This window comes from Prosopis cineraria, unplaced genomic scaffold (genome assembly GCF_029017545.1).
Source record: "Prosopis cineraria cultivar Desert tree isolate PC_DT_omini unplaced genomic scaffold, ASM2901754v1 PC2, whole genome shotgun sequence".
Classification (NCBI taxonomy): Eukaryota; Viridiplantae; Streptophyta; class Magnoliopsida; order Fabales; family Fabaceae; genus Prosopis; species Prosopis cineraria.
The window spans coordinates 45,184,867-45,191,249 of NW_026555333.1; the positions used below are offsets into that span (position 1 = coordinate 45,184,867).

Here is a 6,383-nt window from a genome sequence, read left to right on the forward strand (position 1 = left end):
TTTTTTGAAAAATAAAAAATTATTTTTAAAACAGGTTGTCAAGCAAGCTCTTAGTTTACTTACAAACAAAGCTTCTTTCAAGCCTTGGACTGAGAAATAAAAAATAGATGATGCACGTGATGGAAAGAAATAAGAGATTTTTTTATGCCCTAAAAAGGTTCTCATCATTCTTGATGATGTGAGTAATAGAAGCCAACTAGATAATTTGGCGAGAAACTAAAGAGGGTTTAGTGAAGGGAGCAAAATCATAATAACTATGAGAAACATACAACTGTCGACACAATATGAACAGTTTGGAAGAGTATAATGTTGGAAAGTTGAAGGAACACTACAAAAAGAACAACTTATGTGGCTAAAAGCACTATCACCAATTCATTTGTAATAAAATTCAAATTTCCGTTGCTAAGTATCCCATCACTAACACACCATTTCATCATTGATTTCCAAGATAGGCCATTCTAACTCAGGTGACAGATTAGTGATAAAATTTCTATCATAAATTAGCAACGGAATTTCGATCACAAAAAATTATGTCATAAATATCGGACAATCAGCAACAATAATTCTATCACAATTCCGACGCTAACTTTTTTTATCTTTAAAAAAATTACATATAATTTTTAAAAATTTTTTATTTATAGGTAGCATTTTTTATATACCTAAATTAATTCTATTAAAATTATAGTAAAACAAGAAATTCAAATTTATTAAATAATTATATCATAAAACAAACATTTCAAAATTATTAAATTACCATAACGTAGTAACAAATTACAACAAAAAATGTCACAAGTCTAACAAAAAATGCAACAAACTTGTTTTACTTAAATTCCACAATTGAATCTTGATGGATAAAAGCAAGGTCAAGTTATATACATCAGCTTTCTAAACTACCCTCAAGCAAATAAATATTCCAAGTTTGGAAAGCATTCTTTGCACTATTTTTTCTTTAAATTTGGTTCTAACAATCTTAAATTCCTCTCGACAAAAACCCATAACCTAAAAAAGGAAAACACATTTAGTTGGAGTTGGGAAAATAAGCCAAGCCCGTCAGGCTAGCTCATTTAAGCTTGCATAATAGTAGGACCGAGCTTGTAAATATGATTCCAAAATGATAAATCAGGCTTAATAAGCTAGCCCATTTAATTTAGGGACTTAAATAGGTTGGCCCTACAGGCCGAGGGCCAGCTCGTTTAAGCCCGCATGTGCATAATTTTTTTTTAAATTAATTCTCATGACTTTCATTTTTTTTAGATTTGGGAAAAGAAATTAAACTAAATCTTACTCCACATCACATGTCAATCCATATCTACTGAGGATAGAAGGCCAAAAAGAAGGGAAAATAGCAATGAAGAATCACTTATCAAAAATTATATCAGTCAAGGATCACTTATTATCAAAATCAAAGTGAATACTTATGAATTCGATTTAGCCTTTATCACTAAATATTCATCATGTTTTAATAACAACTCATTTTAAATTAAACAACAATCCATTGTAGCTTATTTTTTATTCAGGTTTTGACAACAACTGGTTCTTAATTGATATAAATTTTATACAAAATTCATGGTTGCTATTTTTTTTAAAAAAAATACAACCTTAAAGCCCCTAATTCATTTAGATTTATAATAATGATTTATTTAGTTCAACATTTACTCTTATTTTTTCAATACGTTTCTCTCCTTTTTACCACTACAACAAGTTATCGCATCACCGTCCCTATCATCATAGCTCACAAGTCATCCTTGCCCCTGTTTTTGTGTTCACTTTTCAATCATCCCCGTTGCTCACTCCAATAGTGCTCCCTCCCAAACCACCAAATCTCAACAATGTTCGATTAGTTGACACTCATTGTCATCGATCTCCCACGTCCTCCTATCACTTATCATGCTCGTGCATTCGTGACTCATAAACTAAGCTCTATCTATTGCAAATATTGTGCCCGTGCTCTTCGTTTTCCTCAATCTCCTAGTCGCATATCTTAGTCCTTCAAGGCTCAATGTCATCTAATTTCGATTGAGTATTTGTTGGCTTAACCAATCTATTGCTTATTACCTGCTATCACTTCATTTTGTGTTTTTACTTCATTTAGATATTATTTAGTTAGTTTTTTTTTTACCTTTCTTGATTAGGTATTATATTGAAATGAAGTAATTTTTGTTTGATTAAAAAATTAAAAAAAATAAAAAACAGTTAAAAAAGTTTGGAGCCCACAGGGCCGGCACTAAACTTGTTATGTCAAGGGCCAAGATTCATATATCAAGGTCTTAAAGGGAATTCCAGTGTTAAAAAGGCTGGCCCTTTTAGGCCTAAGCCCTTCAAGGGTCAGCTCATTTTCCCAAACTCTATAGTTAGTTCTCACATGTAAAATTGAATTGAAGCAAAATTTGAAAGAAGATTTTAACCCATAACCCATTTAGCCAATTTCAAAGAAATATTCCTTCAATGCAATAACAATTTGAAGCAATGTGAAGCGTAGGATGAAGATGGATTCAAAGCATAAACAATCCATATTTAAAGAACTCGTAATATATGTTATACAAGAAAGAGATGAACATATAAAAAAACAGAGAATAAGAGATGAACAACGTACAAAGTTAAATGCATGCATAAGTCAAATGGATGAAAAATCATTCACTGTCTTATAATAAAAAGACAGTTATATTCTAAATTAATTAAACACAAAAAGCTAAGGTATATTTCTTACTGATTCTCTTAGTCATTGGATGCACCAAACAAGAATGTGCAAGAAAAGTAGAAAACAAGGGCAAAATCATGTCTCACTAGCATACTAGTAGGGTACTTACCCTTATTCTAAGATCAAGTTTACCAATGTACAGTCTACTTTCACTTTTATCATCCACATAACCCATTAGGATCCTGCACTGTCATTCCACCAAATTATGTGCCCAATAATAAGATGATAACACAGAAAGCAATAGAATGCACCACACTAGTCCCTCAAGTTTCATTAACTGTTGGGAAACTCAAGAAGAATTCCAAAATTTAATATTGTTTCCAATTGGGGTTTTTTTGCATTGGAGATGATTTAAATCACCTCCAATCCAACATAATGCTTATATTTTTATTGTTATATAAATTCTACATATTTTCATTATTTCAACCAAACTATGGCAGTAAATCATTTCAATGGCTAGCCCAACTCTTAATACCTTATGAAGACCACACCATGCAAATATACCAATTTTTAAAAGGAGAAAATTTGACAAACTCAAAAGAACTGTGTCAACTTGAATGGTGTTCATAATATATTTCTACTTCCAATACGCATCAGCAAACATTCTGCACAAAGATAATTTTCATCAATTATTCAAAATTTAAACAAGTTAGGGACTAAAATTGTTCTAGCATATCAAATAGCTTATTGATTAATAGAGGTATCCACTGGTGCGATTCCTGGTCCCTACTCCCCCACCCCTTTAAATTTTTTTTTTTTGGATTTCCCAACGTAAACTAAATCACTAAATAAGGCAAAATTTATTGTTGTTTTGAACTTTAGAGATATTCTATAAAATAGGCATTTGCTGCTAGTATTTCAAATTTAATAAGCAAATCTGATAAAGAATGTAATAACCTTCCATACCTGTGCACCCTTTTAGCTAGAAAATATTACAACTTTCATCATTATTTGTCAAAATTTAGTTAGAAATAAATTTTCCATTTCCATATATAAAAAAATCTTACCAAGATTCAATTTATTCCCAATACCATCTAAAAGTCACAATAATCAGCAGAGTAGTTCAAGCAGAGAAATTAATTTTTCCATACTTTCATCTCTTGAATTTTAGTATAAACTTCAAAATTCTTGTCTTCAAGGCCTTACCCCAAAATAAATAAAAGTTAACTGCAAGAGATATACATATATAAAGTTGCATATGGAGTCACAAGCACCTGAAAGGAGATTAAAGAAATGAAACGATTCAAAAATATTTGAAGATCAATCTATGCATGACATGAGTAGATTTGCATGTACGTCTCAAGGAAATATGCAAAAGGCACTAGTGCAAGGCTAGCTAAAGTACTTTGATAGGTCACATGCAAAGGATTGAAGTCATGATTGATAAATAATTTTAACATTAAATATAATTTTCAAAATAAATAATTTTGGACTCCCTTTTGCTGGCAATGTTCCACCGTTATAACAATGAATAATCAATGGCCTATTTAGAATTAGTAATTTAGGCCAAGCTTAAACACCTAGCCCAAACTCACCCGAAAAATTTAAAATCGAGCCTAAAAAAAATAATATTTTTTTAATGTTCAAGCCTATTCGGGTGGCCTGAATAGGCCCGAAAAAATTCGAGCCAAGTCCCATTAGATTTGAGCTTGATACCCAAATACTTGAATAAAAAATTAATTTTAAAAAATATAATAAATTTTAATTAATTCTAATTTTTATATCATTTATACTAAAATACCATATATTTGAATACATACTATAGTTATTTGTTTTAAAAAAATATCTATATTTTCATATTTTATTATTCTTAATCAATAATATTTAAAATATATTTTAATATTAATTTTTATATTTTAAGACCCAATTTTTTTAAAAAAAGTTTTGAATCCTAAAAATCATTTGTATCCAAAAAATATATTTTATATTTTATAAAATAAGATAATTAATTTTAAAGTAAAAATAAAATTTAAAATAATTTAAAAATAAAATTTGGGCATATACGAATTTCTGACTCTACTACTAGATAAACATAATAAATAGAATAATATTCTTAGATAATTACTTGGTCATCAACCATGCCAAACTAAGCTAAAAATTAAGAGTAAATTAATTAAATAGCCCTTATATGTAGGGGTTAAACAATAGAATAAATTAAAGAAAAATAATTCTAAAAATAATATTTTATTCATAATTAAATATTTTTAAATAATATAATTATGACTATTTTTTCTCATATTTTTAAAAATAAAAAGTACAATTTATCCAAAAATTAATAAAAAACTTTGAATTAATCAAAACAATAATTTTAGTTAGTCGTCTAAACATGAATGGAGATCCAATTTGATTATAATTAAAATAATATAATTAATTAAAATAGATAAAATATTTATAAATGATTATGATAAGAGCAATATTTAAATAACTAAAACATTAATTTATAAATAAATAAAACATTTATGAATAAATTACACATAATACAATAAAACAGTAATAGAGCTACTGAAATATAAAGTTGATAAGTTATTAGTTTTTAATTTATTATTTTAAGTTAAAATGATATTTTATGCTTAACAAAATATTTAAAAATTAAAATTGATTAAAAACGTAAGAAAAAAATATTTTTAAAAAAGTGTTGAATATTTGAGCCAGCCCAAATAAGCTTGAAACTCGAAGGTATTAGGACCAGTCTTAATTATATGAGCTTTTTTAAAAAAAGTAAAATACTTTAAATTTAATCCAAATAACTCGACCTGAATAGACATAGTCTATCCAAATTTCTGGCTCTAGCTCTATTGTCAAATAATCATAGTCATAAAAATAACCGATGACAAATACATACACATCCAATGTGAAAGAATTAATTCATACTAAATAAAACCCAGGTTTTACCTTTATACTTTTTCTTTAACACCTTCCAATGTGAAAGAATATGCGCTAGAAGCATCTAAAACACCATCTCTCAAATTATCTGGGAAGAAGTGTGAAAGCTTAATTTCTAATGCATTTACTTCTTCAACGGTAAGCTCCCATGATAAAGATTCAAGATAGTGTGAGCAAAAGAATTAAAAAAAAAAAAATTCTCATCCATGAACTAAGGAAACAAATGCCACCTAGTCTAAAGTGCTTTCCTCCAAAAGAATATGCATCCAACGCAAATCTTAGTTAACGCAAAAATCATAAACCCAAATCTGAAGAAAAGACTTTGAAAACTCAAATCATAAACCCAAATCTAAAGAAAAGACTGTGGAAAACATTGAAAATCATAAACCTAATTCTAAATAAAAGACTGTGGAAGTCCAAATCATAAAAAAAAAAAAAAACTCACTGAAGGATTGCAGGGAAGCTGGGGGATGAAGCTCTGAAGACACGAACGAGGTAATGACGGCATTGAAGGGGTGACCAATCCGCCAAAGATGAAGACTGAGGTTGAATCGCGAGGGAGGAGAGAGCAGGGGAGGAAGAGAGGCGTGGAGGATTGAAGGGTAGGGAGGGGGGAGGGGGAGGGAGAGAGGGCGTTGGTAGATGGAGTAGGGGCCTTGTGGGGAGAGGGTGCGTGAGGGGTGGGGAATAAAATTATCCTTTAATTTATTTTTCTTTATTTTATTCCTTAGGTATGGAATAAAATTTTAAGATCACCGCCATTATTTAATTTCATAATTTATATATTAAATGGTTAATATTA

General features: G+C 29.2%; 1 long non-coding RNA gene across 1 annotated transcript; it reads right to left on the reverse strand.

The window, feature by feature from the left end:
* Nucleotides 1-3,133: 3,133 nt before the first annotated feature.
* LOC129301941 (uncharacterized) lies at nt 3,134-6,143 on the reverse strand. The gene is made up of 3 exons (XR_008591126.1): nt 6,027-6,143; nt 3,845-3,912; nt 3,134-3,303 (listed from the first exon to the last, which is right to left on the reverse strand). It is a non-coding gene; the product is annotated as an uncharacterized LOC129301941 (long non-coding RNA).
* Nucleotides 6,144-6,383: the final 240 nt, after the last annotated feature.